This window comes from Scardinius erythrophthalmus, assembly GCF_964197995.2.
Source record: "Scardinius erythrophthalmus genome assembly, chromosome: 2".
Lineage (NCBI taxonomy): Eukaryota > Metazoa > Chordata > Actinopteri > Cypriniformes > Leuciscidae > Scardinius > Scardinius erythrophthalmus.
This window is the reverse complement of record NC_138222.1, coordinates 18890485-18907792: the sequence shown is the minus strand read 5'-3', so window position 1 is coordinate 18907792 and position 17308 is coordinate 18890485.

Sequence of the window (17308 nt, the reverse complement as noted above, 5' to 3'; positions counted from 1 at the left end):
TCTCCTGAAGAGCAACTTGATCCACCTCTGGGCCGCCCGTCTCAGGGTCGTTTGCACCGTCGCTTGCCTCCTGGTTTGGCAGCGGCCTGGACGGGCGGGGTCGACTTCCTGCGGCTTGCTCCGCGCTGAGGCCTGGATGATGGCTGCTGCTGCTGGGGCCTGGCGGGAGCGGAGGACGCCGCAGAAGGCCGACCTCGGCGACGAGTAGACGGAGGGTCTGCGGCCGGCGGACGGGTGGGAGCGGCAGCGGTCCGCCGGGGCAGGATGTGTCGGATGGCCTCCGTCTGCTTCTGTGCGGCCGAGAACTGTTGGGCAAAGCTCTCGACCGTGTCCCTCATATCCGCCAGGTTGAGCCAGAGGTGGCGCTCCTGGACCACCAAGGTGGACATCGACTGAACGTGCGGTTTCCTTCGTCGCCCGGAGGGCAAGGTCGGTTGCCACACGGAGCTCCCGGAGGAGCTCTGGGTCAGAACCACCCTCGTTCATGTCCATGAGCGCCTGGGCCTGGTGGACCTGCAAGAGCGCCATGGCATGGAGGGCGGAAGCAGCCTGTCCACAGGCCTTGTAAGCCTTCGCCGTAAGACCGGACGAAAACTTACAGGCCTTGGACGGGAGGCGTGGATTACCCCGCCAAGAGGAAGCGGACGCCGGACACAGTTGCATCGCGACGGCCCGCTCCACTGGGGGGATATCCACATACCCCTTAGCTGCCCCGCCGTCGAGGGTGGCGAGGGGTGAGGAGCCACTAGAACGGCTTCGGGCACTATACGGTGCCTTCCACGTCCTAGAAAGCTCCTCATGCACTTCCGAAAAGAAAGGTACCGGGGCGGCGCACTGAGAACCAGCACGGCCCGCCCCGAGAAACCAATCGTCCAACCGAGAAGGTTCGGGACGTGGTGGAGGATTCCACGCAAGCCCGACCTTCTAGGCGGCCCGGGAAAGCATAGAAGTCCATTCTGGATCTGGCTCGGACAACGCTACACACCCCGAGGGGGGCAACGCAGCCGAGTCGTCATTTCCAGAGGACAGCTCCCCCTCCGATGCTGCGATCGACATCTGATCGTCAGCTGGGGCCCCAAAGGAAACGGTTGGTCGTTCCGGGGAAGGACCAAGACGTTCACTAAGGGGCTCCAATGGCAGCAGCGTATGTGAGGCATGAGGGGCCCGCGGAGAATGACTCGACGGGGAAGCCCTCACGGTAATCCTCAGATCACCCTGGTCATGCACCAAAGTAGGTCTATTCTGTGGGGCAGAATAGATTCTAGATCGGGGCATAGGCGAGGGGACTGCACCTCCCTTGAGGTAAGCGAGTCTCGATCTTAACGCTGTGATAGTCATATTCCCGCAATGGGAACATGAACTATCCACAAAAGCTGCCTCAGCGTGCTGAATGCCCAAACACGAGAGGCAACTCTTGTGGCCATCTGCTGGCGCCAGGGAACGACCACACCCAGAAACGCACAAACGGAATGACATCTTGAAAAAGACGCAGGGTCACGTTTGTGTTGCTCTTTTAGTTGAAAATAAAAAAGGATTTGAAAAACTCTCTTTGTGTTGAGGCACCCAGGGGTAGCCGCAGTGTGAATGCACACACAGGGGAAACGCCCACCGAACCGACACACACACACACAGACACAAACACAGTGCTGTGAAAACAGCAGTTGAGAGCTGCAATGCTCGCGGCCACCACTGATCGCGCCGTCACACCAACACAGCAAAAGAGAGATGATCCTCTTTGAAGTCTTCAAACAGCTGACTCTGATAGACAAAAAGTCTCATAGAAGCTCGGCTCCAAAGTGAAAGACAATGTGTGCGTGCGCCCGCTTCCTGTTTATACCCGCACTGCGGGGCGGGGGCGCGTGACGCGATTCACGCACGCCAACGTTCATTGGCTCGTTCTGTAGACACTCGAAGTTGATAGGGCTCCCTGAAGTGATCCCAATTACGTCGTCACGTCGACGTTACGTCGAACGTGAGCGACTGAAAGGGAACTCATACAGCAATCATGTGAAAAGCAACATGAAAGCAAATAAAAAGAACCCGTCAAAGTCTAGAACTCTTGATTAGTTTGATTCCATAATAACCCAATGGATGAATTGCAAAGCAAGTGTATATTTATTATCTGGAGGGCAGGCTACACGAATAAACAAGGTATGCAAAGGGGCGAAATGGATCGCTGGGTCCTACCACCTTGGTGAAAACTTGCTGGGACCCGAGGGGTATATATGCCTCCAGCAAAGTGTTCAGCAGATACCATTGGGGAACAGGCTTTGACCCCATAGGTGATATCTTTTCCCTTCAAGGTTTAGTCATAGAACATCACTGGAACAGAACAATGCATCACACAGAGCAAACTTGAACTAATATAAACTTTTTCTTGCAATTCATTTTCACACTTTAATCGTTGTAAATACCTAAAAAGTTATATGCCAAGTAAGAAAACATAAAAGTGGCTACATGTGGTGTGATAGATCTTCAAGTCCCTAGGTATAGTTGTCTATAAAAATCTCATAAAGCAATCATGTGAAAAGCAACATGAAAGCAAATAAGAAGAACCCGTCAAAGTCTAGAACTCTTGATTAGTTTGATTTCATAATAACCCAAAGGATGAATTGCAAAGCAAGTGCATATTTAGTATCTGGAGGGCAGGCTACACGAATAAACAAGGTATGCAAAGGGGCGAAATGGATCGCTGGGTCCTACCACCTTGGTGAAAACTTGCTGGGACCCGAGGGGTATATATGCCTCCAGCAAAGGCTTCAGCAGATACCATAGGGGAAAGGGCTTTGACCCCATAGGTGATATCTTTTCCCTTCAAGGTTTAGTCATAGAACATCACTGGAACAGAACAATACAGAGCAAACTTGAACTAATATAAACTTTTTCTTACAATTCATTTTCACACTTTAATCATATAGTGAACAGTGGTGTTGTAAATACCTAAAAAGTTACATATGCCAAGTAAGAAAACATATAAGTGGCTATATGTGGTGTGATAGAACTTCAAGGCCCTAGGCATAGTTGTCTATAAAAATCTCATACAGCATTTATGAGAAAAGCAACATGAAAACAAATAAGAAGAACCCGTCAACGTCTAGAACTCTTGATTAGTTTGAATCCATAATAACCCAATGGATGAATTGCAAAGCAAGTGCATATTTATTATCTGGAGGGCAGGCTACACGAATAAACAAGGTATGCAAAGGGGCGATATGGATCGCTGGGTCTTACCACCTTGGTGAAAACTTGCTGGGACCCGAAGGGTATATAGGGCTCTTGCAAAGGATTCAGCAGATACCATTAGGGAACAGGCTTTGACCCCATAGGTGATATCTTTTGACATCAAGGTTTAGTCATAGAACATCACTGGAACAGAACAATACATCCACACAGAGCAAACTTGAACTAATATAAACTTTTTCTTGCAATTCATTTTCACACTTTAATTATATACCTAAAGAGTTACATATGCCAAGTAAGAAAACATAAAAGTGGCTACATGTGGTGTGATAGAACTTCAAGTCCCTAGGTATAGTTGTCTATAAAAATCTCATAAAGCAATCATGTGAAAAGCAACATGAAAGCAAATAAGAAGAACCCGTCAAAGTCTAGAACTCTTGATTAGTTTGATTTCATAATAACCCAATGGATGAATTGCAAAGCAAGTGCATATTTAGTATCTGGAGGGCAGGCTACACGAATAAACAAGGTATGCAAAGGGGCGAAATGGATCGCTGGGTCCTACCACCTTGGTGAAAACTTGCTGGGACCCAAGGGTTATATATGCCTCCAGCAAAGGCTTCAGCAGATACCATTGGGGAAAGGGCTTTGACCCCATAGGTGATATCTTTTCCCTTCAAGGTTTAGTCATAGAACATCACTGGAACAGAACAATACATCCGCACAGAGCAAACTTGAACTAATATAAACTTTTTCTTGCAATTCATTTTCACACTTTAATCGTTGTAAATACCTAAAGAGTTACATATGCCAAGTAAGAAAACATATAAGTGGCTACATGTGGTGTGATAGAACTTCAAGGCCCTAGGCATAGTTGTCTATAAAAATCTCATACAGCAATCATGTGAAAAGCAACATAAAAGCAAATAAGAAGAACCCGTCAAAGTCTAGAACTCTTGATTAGTTTGATTCCATAATAACCCAATGGATGAATTGCAAAAAGCAAGTGCATATTTACTATCTGGAGGGCAGGCTACACGAATAAACAAGGTATGCAAATTGGTGCAATGGATCACTGGGTCCTACCACCTTGGTGAAAACTTGCTGGGATCCAAGGGGTATATATGCCTCCAGCAAAGGCTTCAAAAGATACCATTGGGGAACAGGCTTTGACCCCATAGGTGATATATTTCCCCTTGAAGGTTTAGTCATAGAACATCACTGGAACAGAACAATGCATCCACACAGAGCAAACTTGAACTAATATAAACTTTTTCTTACAATTAATTTACACACTTTAATCATATAGTGAACAGTGGTGTTGTAAATACCTAAAGAGTTACATATGCCAAGTAAGAAAACATATAAGTGGCTACATGTGGTGTGATAGAACTTCAAGGCCCTATGCATAGTTGTCTATAAAAATCTCATACAGCAATCATGAGAACAGCAACATGAAAACAAGTAAGAAGAACCCGTCAAAGTCTAGAACTCTTGATTAGTTTGATTCCATAATAACCCAATGGATGAATTGCAAAAAGCAAGTGCATATTTACAATCTGGATGGCAGAATACACGAATAAACAAGGTATGCAAATTGGTGCAATGGATCACTGGGTCCTACCACCTTGGTGAAAACTTGCTGGGATCCAAGGGGTATATATGCCTCCAGCAAAGGCTTCAAAAGATACCATTGGGGAACAGGCTTTGACCCCATAGGTGATATCTTATCCCTTCAAGGTTTAGTCATAGAACATCACTGGAACAGAACAATACATCCGCACAGAGCAAACTTGAACTAATATAAACTTTTTCTTGCAATTCATTTTCACACTTTAACCCTCAGAGGTCGGAGATCACGCCGGCGTGATCTGCTCGCTTTTTTCCTTATGAGTTGAATTGAGACCCGAAATACTCTTTTGAATTTGATTTTACAAAACAAGTTTCATACATCAATCGATTCTGTTAAATGTGTATTATTTTTGTGTATACTCACAATAAAAACAAAGTGCTGTGCTTTTTGCCAAAAAAAAGAAAAATAAACACGAAGCGAGTTCTGCCTTCTCTCTGCCAGTGTAGTCCATTCTGAAACGCGTCCGAAAATGAACAATAACTCAGCGAATACTCAGTCAAACAGGCATACAGACACACAGGCATGAAGCTTGAATTCTCTTCTTTTTAATGAAGTAATTTATATAAAAAACAAATATTCTCATCTTGTGAAATCTGTATTAAAAGAGAGCGATTCCAGTCGAGCTAATTACATCTAATTCAGATGTAATGTGACTCCGCCCACGGAGAGCGCGCGCTATTCAAACGCAAATGACTGAGGCAATCCGCGCAAACCTGTGAACGCCCCCATATCAGCGCGAGAAAACACAAGTTTATTCAGATCATTACTTGTTTACACCGTCTTGCAGCTGTGAGGAATAATAATGGAAAATGTCCCCCAGAAGTGCGGGTATATCGAGGAGCGAGCTGAGGAATACTAGTAAGTTTTTTTCCTTCTCACGTGAATTTCTTCACGTGGGTTTCTGTTTATGAATGAATGAACGGCAGAGATGCGCGCTGTTTACCACAGCTGGCAAAGACAGTTTAAATTTAAATCGCGTGTGTGAATGAATGATGATGTTTCAGCAAACTGTATTGCTATACTGAGATGAGTAAAAATCGACTGAAATATGTTGAAATAAAATGTAGGCTATTTGTATAAGCAACGTATTAAACTGCAAATTAACAATATGCCCTAATATTTCATGAAAACAACGTTACAGTCAGGCGAAATATGAAAGTAATGAATACATAGATAAAATGTAGGCCTATAATCATTTTCTTTTTTTACAAAGAAAGAGTACACTTGACATATTGTTGAAATTGTAATATTGTTGTAATTGTAACCTTTTTAATAAAATGGCAAAACATATTTACAAGATAGATGTAAGCAAAATCTTAAATGGTCAATATAAGTCTTCTTCTAAATATCCTTTGTCCTTGCATTGTGGCTCAGCCAGTTTCACACCTGTGTGAATAGCTCATCATTATGCAGAGTGGGTGTTCTAAGTTGTAAACCACTCCTCGTTCACGCCTCCTCGCATATTGGCTTTCCAAGCAAAACCTGTTTTACATCAATTTAAATCAATGTATGGTTTTATGTGAACGATAAAGCAAGACTATTTTCACATGATTTTGAAGAAAAAACACTAGGCGAGGACATCCATTATTCAAAAGTCTTATTGACACATATTTACTATGTGTTTTGTGGCCTTATTTCAGAAATTTTAGTTTTTAGTTTTTTCAATAACCATGCATAAACATTATTCTCTCAAAAATGAAAACATGTACATACACGTGGCTCACATATTATGGTAGCCCTGTTTGTGCTTTATAGAGTGAATTTACACCTTTGCCATTAATATGTTTATAAGCAACTGAAAAAAGCACAAATGTCAGGGCATGTCAGAACATCTCAAGGGCCCCAAAAACAGCTCAGACCCCAGAGGGTTAATCGTTGTAAATACCTAAAGAGTTACATATGCCAAGTAAGAAAACATATAAGTGGCTACATGTGGTGTGATAAAACTTCAAGGCCCTAGGCATAGTTGTCTATAAAAATCTCATACAGAAATCATGTGAAAAGCAACATAAAAGCAAATAAGAAGAACCTGTCAAAGTCTAGAACTCTTGATTAGTTTGATTCCATAATAACCTAATGGATGAATTGCAAAAAGCAAGTGCATATTTACTATCTGGAGGGCAGACTACACGAATAAACAAGGTATGCAAAGTGGTGCAATGGATCGCTGGGTCTTACCACCTTGGTGAAAACTTGCTGGGACCCGAGGGGTATATATGCCTCCAGCAAAGGCTTCAGCAGATACCATTGGGGAACAGGCTTTGACCCCATACGTGATATCTTTTCCCCTCAAGGTTTAGTCATAGAACATCACTGGAACAGAACAATACATCCACACAGAGCAAACATGAACTAATATAAACTTTTTCTTACAATTAATTTTCACACTTTAATCATATAGTGAACAGTGGTGTTGTAAATACCTACAGAGTTACATATGCCAAGTAAGAAAACATAAAAGTTGCTACATGTTGTGTGATAGAACTTCAAGGCCCTAGGCATATTTGTCTATAAAAATCTCATACAGCAATCATGAGAACAGCAACATGAAAACAAATAAGAAGAACCCGTCAAAGTCTAGATCTCTTGATTAGTTTGATTCCATAATAACCCAATGGATGAATTGCAAAGCAAGTGCATATTTATTATCTGGAGGGCAGGCTACACGAATAAACAAGGTATGCAAAGGGGCGAAATGGATCGCTGGGTCCTACCACCTTGGTGAAAACTTGCTGGGACCCGAGGGGTATATATGCCTCCAGCAAAGACATCAGCGGATACCACTGGGGAACAGGCTTTGACCCCATAGGTGATATCTTTTCCCTTCAAGGTTTAGTCATAGAACATCACTGGAACAGAACAATACATCCACACAGAGCAAACTTGAACTAATATAAACTTTTTCTTGCAATTAATTTTCACACTTTAATCGTTGTAAATACCTAAAGAGTTACATATGCCAAGTAAGAAAACATAAGTGGCTTCATGTGGTGTGATAGAACTTCAAGGCCCTAGGCATAGTTGTCTATAAAAATCTCATACAGCAATCATGTGAAAAGCAACATGAAAGCAAATAAGAAGAACCCGTCAAAGTCTAGAACTCTTGATTAGTTTGAATCCATAATAACCCAATGGATGAATTGCAAAGCAAGTGCATATTTATTATCTGGAGGGCAGGCTAAACAAATAAACAAGGTATGCAAAGGGGCAAAATGGATCGCTGGGTCCTACCACCTTGGTGAAAACTTGTTGGGATCCGAGGGGTATATATGCCTCCAGCTAAGGCTTCAAAAGATACCATTGGGGAACAGGCTTTGACCCCATAGGTGATATATTTTCCCTTCAAGGTTTAGTCATAGAACATCACTGGAAAAGAACAATGCATCCACACAGAGCAAACTTGAACTAATATAAACTTTTTCTTACAATTAATTTTCACACTTTAATCATATAGTGAACAGTGGTGTTGTTAATACCTAAAGAGTTACATATGCCAAGTAAGAAAACATATAAGTGGCTACATGTGGTGTGATATAACTTCAAGGCCTTAGGCATAGTTGTCTATAAAAATCTCATACAGCAATCATGTGAAAAGCAACATGAAAGCAAATAAGAAGAACCCGTCAAAGTCTAGAACTCCTGATTGGTTAAAGTGCATATTTACTATCTGGAGGGCAGACTACATGAATAAAAAAGGTATGCAAAGTGGTGCAATGGATCGCTGGGTCCTACCACCTTGGTGAAAACTTGCTGGGACCCGAGGGGTATATATGCCTCCAGCAAAGGCTTCAGCCGATACCATTGGGGAACAGGCTTTGACCCCATAGGTGATATATTTCCCCTTCAAGGTTTAGTCATAGAACATCACTGGAACAGAACAATACAGAGCAAACTTGAACTAATATAAACTTTTTCTTACAATTCATTTTCACACTTTAATCATATAGTGAACAGTGGTGTTGTAAATACCTAAAAAGTTACATATGCCAAGTAAGAAAACATATAAGTGGCTATATGTGGTGTGATAGAACTTCAAGGCCCTAGGCATAGTTGTCTATAAAAATCTCATACAGCAATTATGAGAAAAGCAACATGAAAACAAATAAGAAGAACCCGTCAACGTCTAGAACTCTTGATTAGTTTGAATCCATAATAACCCAATGGATGAATTGCAAAGCAAGTGCATATTTATTATCTGGAGGGCAGGCTACACGAATAAACAAGGTATGCAAAGGGGCGATATGGATCGCTGGGTCTTACCACCTTGGTGAAAACTTGCTGGGACCTGAGGGGTATATAGGGCTCTTGCAAAGGATTCAGCAGATACCATTAGGGAACAGGCTTTGACCCCATAGGTGATATCTTTTGCCATCAAGGTTTAGTCATAGAACATCACTGGAACAGAACAATACATCCACACAGAGCAAACTTGAACTAATATAAACTTTTTCTTGCAATTTATTTTCACACTTTAATTATATACCTAAAGAGTTACATATGCCAAGTAAGAAAACATAAAAGTGGCTACATGTGGTGTGATAGAACTTCAAGTCCCTAGGTATAGTTGTCTATAAAAATCTCATAAAGCAATCATGTGAAAAGCAACATGAAAGCAAATAAGAAGAACCCGTCAAAGTCTAGAACTCTTGATTAGTTTGATTTCATAATAACCCAATGGATGAATTGCAAAGCAAGTGCATATTTAGTATCTGGAGGGCAGGCTACACGAATAAACAAGGTATGCAAAGGGGCGAAATGGATCGCTGGGTCCTACCACCTTGGTGAAAACTTGCTGGGACCCAAGGGTTATATATGCCTCCAGCAAAGGCTTCAGCAGATACCATTGGGGAAAGGGCTTTGACCCCATAGGTGATATCTTTTCCCTTCAAGGTTTAGTCATAGAACATCACTGGAACAGAACAATACATCCGCACAGAGCAAACTTGAACTAATATAAACTTTTTCTTGCAATTCATTTTCACACTTTAATCGTTGTAAATACCTAAAGAGTTACAAATGCCAAGTAAGAAAACATATAAGTGGCTACATGTGGTGTGATAGAACTTCAAGGCCCTAGGCATAGTTGTCTATAAAAATCTCATACAGCAATCATGTGAAAAGCAACATAAAAGCAAATAAGAAGAACCCGTCAAAGTCTAGAACTCTTGATTAGTTTGATTCCATAATAACCCGATGGATGAATTGCAAAAAGCAAGTGCATATTTACTATCTGGAGGGCAGGCTACACGAATAAACAAGGTATGCAAAGTGGTGCAATGGATCGCTGGGTCCTACCACCTTGGTGAAAACTTGCTGGGACCCGAGGGGTATATATGCCTCCAGCAAAGGCTTCAGCAGATACCATTGGGGAACAGGCTTTGACCCCATAGGTGATATATTTCCCCTTGAAGGTTTAGTCATAGAACATCACTGGAACAGAACAATGCATCCACACAGAGCAAACTTGAACTAATATAAACTTTTTCTTACAATTAATTTACACACTTTAATCATATAGTGAACAGTGGTGTTGTAAATACCTAAAGAGTTACATATGCTAAGTAAGAAAACATATAAGTGGCTACATGTGGTGTGATAGAACTTCAAGACCCTATGCATAGTTGTCTATAAAAATCTCATACAGCAATCATGAGAACAGCAACATGAAAACAAGTAAGAAGAACCCGTCAAAGTCTAGAACTCTTGATTAGTTTGATTCCATAATAACCCAATGGATGAATTGCAAAAAGCAAGTGCATATTTACAATCTGGACGGCAGAATATACAAATAAACAAGGTATGCAAATTGGTGCAATGGATCACTGGGTCCTACCACCTTGGTGAAAACTTGCTGGGATCCAAGGGGTATATATGCCTCCAGCAAAGGCTTCAAAAGATACCATTGGGGAACAGGCTTCGACCCCATAGGTGATATCTTTTCCCTTCAAGGTTTAGTCATAGAACATCACTGGAACAGAACAATACATCCGCACAGAGCAAACTTGAACTAATATAAACTTTTTCTTGCAATTCATTTTCACACTTTAATCGTTGTAAATACCTAAAGAGTTACATATGCCAAGTAAGAAAACATATAAGTGGCTACATGTGGTGTGATAAAACTTCAAGGCCCTAGGCATAGTTGTCTATAAAAATCTCATACAGAAATCATGTGAAAAGCAACATAAAAGCAAATAAGAAGAACCTGTCAAAGTCTAGAACTCTTGATTAGTTTGATTCCATAATAACCTAATGGATGAATTGCAAAAAGCAAGTGCATATTTACTATCTGGAGGGCAGACTACACGAATAAACAAGGTATGCAAAGTGGTGCAATGGATCGCTGGGTCTTACCACCTTGGTGAAAACTTGCTGGGACCCGAGGGGTATATATGCCTCCAGCAAAGGCTTCAGCAGATACCATTGGGGAACAGGCTTTGACCCCATACGTGATATCTTTTCCCCTCAAGGTTTAGTCATAGAACATCACTGGAACAGAACAATACATCCACACAGAGCAAACTTGAACTAATATAAACTTTTCCTTACAATTAATTTTCACACTTTAATCATATAGTGAACAGTGGTGTTGTAAATACCTAAAGAGTTACATATGCCAAGTAACAAAACATAAAAGTGGCTACATGTGGTGTGATAGAACTTCAAGGCCCTAGGCATAGTTGTCTATAAAAATCTCAAAAAGCAATCATGAGAACAGCAACATGAAAACAAATAAGAAGAACCCGTCAAAGTCTAGAACTGTTGATTAGTTTGATTCCATAATAACCCAATGGATGAATTGCAAAAAGCAAGTGCATATTTACTATCTGGATGGCAGGCTACACGAATAAACAAGGTATGCAAAGTGGTGCAATGGATCGCTGGGTCCTACCACTTTGGTGAAAACTTGCTGGGACCCGAGGGGTATATATGCCTCCAGCAAAAGCTTCAGCAAATACCATTGGGGAACAGGCTTTGACCCCATAGGTGATATCTTATCCCTTCAAGGTTTAGTCATAGAACATCACTGGAACAGAACAATACATCCACACAGAGCAAACTTGAACTAATATAAACTTTTTCTTGCAATTCATTTTCACACTTTAATCGTTGTAAATACCTAAAGAGTTACATATGCCAAGTAAAAAAACATATAAGTGGCTACATGTGGTGTGATAGAACTTCAAGGTCCTAGGCATAGTTGTCTATAAAAATCTCAAACAGCAATCATGTGAAAAGCAACATGAAAGCAAATAAGAAGAACCCGTCAAAGTCTAGAACTCTTGATTAGTTTGATTCCAAAATAACCCAATGGATGAATTTCAAAGCAAGTGCATATTTATTATCTGGAGGGCAGGCTTCACGAATAAACAAGGTATGCAAAGGGGCGAAATGGATCGCTGGGTCCTACCACCTTGGTGAAAACTTGCTGGGACCCGAGGGGTATATATGTCTCTTGCAAAGGCTTCAGCAGATACCATTGGGGAACAGGCTTTGACCCCATAGGTGATATCTTTTCCCTTCAAGGTTTAGTAATAGAACATCACTGGAACAGAACAATACATCCACACAGAGCAAACTTGAACTAATATAAACTTCTTCTTACGATTAATTTTCACACTTTTATCATATAGTGACCAGTGGTGTTGTAATTACCTAAAGAGTTACATATGCCAAGTAAGAAAACATATAAGTGGCTACATGTGGTGTGATAGAACTTCAATGCCCTAGGCATAGTTGTCTATAAAAATCTCAAACAGCAATCATGAGAACAGCAACATGAAAACAAATAAGAAGAACCCGTCAAAGTCTAGAACTCTTGATTAGTTTGATTCCATAATAACCCAATGGATGAATTGCAAAAAGCAAGTGCATATTTACTATCTGGATGGCAGGCTACACTTATAAACAAGGTATGCAAAGTGGTGCAATGGATCGCTGGGTCCTACCACCTTGGTGAAAACTTGCTGGGACCCAAGGGGTATATATGCCTCCAGCAAAGGCTTCAGCAGATACCACTGGGGAACAGGCTTTGACCCCATAGGTGATATCTTTTCCCTTCAAAGTTTAGTCATAGAACATCACTGGAACAGAACAATACACCCACACAGAGCAAACTTGAACTAATATAAACTTCTTCTTACGATTAATTTTCACACTTTTATCATATAGTGACCAGTGGTGTTGTAATTACCTAAAGAGTTACATATGCCAAGTAAGAAAACATATAAGTGGCTACATGTGGTGTGATAGAACTTCAATGCCCTAGGCATAGTTGTCTATAAAAATCTCAAACAGCAATCATGAGAACAGCAACATGAAAACAAATAAGAAGAACCCGTCAAAGTCTAGAACTCTTGATTAGTTTGATTCCATAATAACCCAATGGATGAATTGCAAAAAGCAAGTGCATATTTACTATCTGGATGGCAGGCTACACTTATAAACAAGGTATGCAAAGTGGTGCAATGGATCGCTGGGTCCTACCACCTTGGTGAAAACTTGCTGGGACCCAAGGGGTATATATGCCTCCAGCAAAGGCTTCAGCAGATACCACTGGGGAACAGGCTTTGACCCCATAGGTGATATCTTTTCCCTTCAAAGTTTAGTCATAGAACATCACTGGAACAGAACAATAAATCCACACAGAGCAAACTTGAACTAATATAAACTTTTTCTTACAATTAATTTGCACACTTTAATTATATAGTCAACAGTGGTGTTGTAAATACCTAAAGAGTTACATATACCAAGTAAGAAAACATATAAGTGGCTACATGTCCTGTGATAGAACTTCAAGGCCCTAGGCATAGTTGTCTATAAAAATCTCATACAGCAATCATGTGAAAAGCAACATGAAAGCAAATAAGAAGAACCCGTCAAAGTCTAGAACTCTTGATTAGTTTGATTCCATAATAACCCAATGGATGAATTGCAAAAAGCAAGTGCATATTTACTATCTGGAGGGCAGTCTACACGAATAAACAAGGTATGCAAATTGGTGCAATGGATCACTGGGTCCTACCAACTTGGTGAAAACTTGCTGGGATCCGAGGGGTACATATGCCTTCAGCAAAGGCCTCAAAAGATACCATTGGGGAACAGGCTTTGACCCCATAGGTGATATCTTTTCCCTTCAAGGTTTAGTCATAGAACATCACTGGAACAGAACAATACAGCCACACAGAGCAAACTTGAACTAATATAAACTTTTTCTTACAATTCATTTTCACACTTTGATCATATAGTGAACAGTGGTGTTGTAAATACCTAAAGAGTTATATATGCCAAGTAAGAAAACATATAAGTGGCTACATGTGGTGTAATAGAACTTCAAGGCCCTAGGCATAGTTGTCTATAAAAATCTCATACAGCAATCATGTGAAAAGCAACATGAAAGCAAATAAGAAGAACCCGTCAAAGTCTAGAACTCTTGATTAGTTTGATTCCATAATAACCCAATGGATGAATTGCAAAAAGCAAGTGCATATTTATTATCTGGAGGGCAGGCTACATGAATAAACAAGGTATGCAAAGGGGCGAAATGGATCGCTGGGTCCTACCACCTTGGTGAAAACTTGCTGGGACCTGAGGGGTATATATGCCTCCATCAAAGGCTTCAGCAGATACCATTGGGGAACAGGCTTTGACCCCATAGGTGATATCTTTTCTCTTCAAGGTTTAGTCATAGAACATCACTGGAACAGAACAATACATCCACACAGAGCAAACTTGAACTAATATAAACTTTTTCTTGCAATTCATTTTCACACTTTAATCGTTGTAAATACCTAAAGAGTTACATATGCCAAGTAAGAAAACATATAAGTGGCTACATGTGGTGTGATAGAACTTCAATGCCCTAGGCATAGTTGTCTATAAAAATCTCAAACAGCAATCATGAGAACAGCAACATGAAAACAAATAAGAAGAACCCGTCAAAGTCTAGAACTCTTGATTAGTTTGATTCCATAATAACCCAATGGATGAATTGCAAAAAGCAAGTGCATATTTACTATCTGGATGGCAGGCTACACTAATAAACAAGGCATGCAAATTGGTGCAATGGATCGCTGGGTCCTACCACCTTGGTGAAAACTTGCTGGGACCCAAGGGGTATATATGCCTCCAGCAAAGGCTTCAGCAGATACCACTGGGGAACAGGCTTTGACCCCATAGGTGATATCTTTTCCCTTCAAAGTTTAGTCATAGAACATCACTGGAACAGAACAATACATCCACACAAAGCAAACTTGAACTAATATAAACTTTTTTTCTTACAATTAATTTTCACACTTTAATTATATAGTCAACAGTGGTGTTGTAAATACCTAAAGAGTTACATATACCAAGTAAGAAAACATATAAGTGGCTACATGTCCTGTGATAGAACTTCAAGGCCCTAGGCATAGTTGTCTATAAAAATCTCATACAGCAATCATGTGAAAAGCAACATGAAAGCAAATAAGAAGAACCCGTCAAAGTCTAGAACTCTTGATTAGTTTGATTCCAAAATAACCCAATGGATGAATTGCAAAAAGCAAGTGCATATTTACTATCTGGAGGGCAGTCTACACGAATAAACAAGGTATGCAAATTGGTGCAATGGATCACTGGGTCCTACCACCTTGGTGAAAACTTGCTGGGATCCGAGGGGTATATATGCCTTCAGCAAAGGCTTCAAAAGATACCATTGGGGAACAGGCTTTGACCCCATAGGTGATATCTTTTCCCTTCAAGGTTTAGTCATAGAACATCACTGGAAAAGAACAATACAGCCACACAGAGCAAACTTGAACTAATATAAACTTTTTCTTACAATTCATTTTCACACTTTGATCATATAGTGAACAGTGGTGTTGTAAATACCTAAAGAGTTATATATGCCAAGTAAGAAAACATATAAGTGGCTACATGTGGTGTGATAGAACTTCAAGGCCCTAGGCATAGTTGTCTATAAAAATCTCATACAGCAATCATGTGAAAAGCAACATGAAAGCAAATAAGAAGAACCCGTCAAAGTCTAGAACTCTTGATTAGTTTGATTCCATAATAACCCAATGGATGAATTGCAAAAAGCAAGTGCATATTTATTATCTGGAGGGCAGGCTACATGAATAAACAAGGTATGCAAAGGGGCGAATTGGATCGCTGGGTCCTACCACCTTGGTGAAAACTTGCTGGGACCTGAGGGGTATATATGCCTCCATCAAAGGCTTCAGCAGATACCAGTGGGGAACAGGCTTTGACCCCAAGGTGATATCTTTTCTCTTCAAGGTTTAGTCATAGAACATCACTGGAACAGAACAATACATCCACACAGAGCAAACTTGAACTAATATAAACTTTTTCTTACAATTAATTTGCACACTTTAATTATATAGTCAACAGTGGTGTTGTAAATACCTAAAGAGTTACATATACCAAGTAAGAAAACATATAAGTGGCTACATGTCCTGTGATAGAACTTCAAGGCCCTAGGCATAGTTGTCTATAAAAATCTCATACAGCAATCATGTGAAAAGCAACATGAAAGCAAATAAGAAGAACCCGTCAAAGTCTAGAACTCTTGATTAGTTTGATTCCATAATAACCCAATGGATGAATTGCAAAAAGCAAGTGCATATTTACTATCTGGAGGGCAGTCTACACGAATAAACAAGGTATGCAAATTGGTGCAATGGATCACTGGGTCCTACCAACTTGGTGAAAACTTGCTGGGATCCGAGGGGTACATATGCCTTCAGCAAAGGCCTCAAAAGATACCATTGGGGAACAGGCTTTGACCCCATAGGTGATATCTTTTCCCTTCAAGGTTTAGTCATAGAACATCACTGGAACAGAACAATACAGCCACACAGAGCAAACTTGAACTAATATAAACTTTTTCTTACAATTCATTTTCACACTTTGATCATATAGTGAACAGTGGTGTTGTAAATACCTAAAGAGTTATATATGCCAAGTAAGAAAACATATAAGTGGCTACATGTGGTGTGATAGAACTTCAAGGCCCTAGGCATAGTTGTCTATAAAAATCTCATACAGCAATCATGTGAAAAGCAACATGAAAGCAAATAAGAAGAACCCGTCAAAGTCTAGAACTCTTGATTAGTTTGATTCCATAATAACCCAATGGATGAATTGCAAAAAGCAAGTGCATATTTATTATCTGGAGGGCAGGCTACATGAATAAACAAGGTATGCAAAGGGGCGAAATGGATCGCTGGGTCCTACCACCTTGGTGAAAACTTGCTGGGACCTGAGGGGTATATATGCCTCCATCAAAGGCTTCAGCAGATACCATTGGGGAACAGGCTTTGACCCCATAGGTGATATCTTTTCTCTTCAAGGTTTAGTCATAGAACATCACTGGAACAGAACAATACATCCACACAGAGCAAACTTGAACTAATATAAACTTTTTCTTGCAATTCATTTTCACACTTTAATCGTTGTAAATACCTAAAGAGTTACATATGCCAAGTAAGAAAA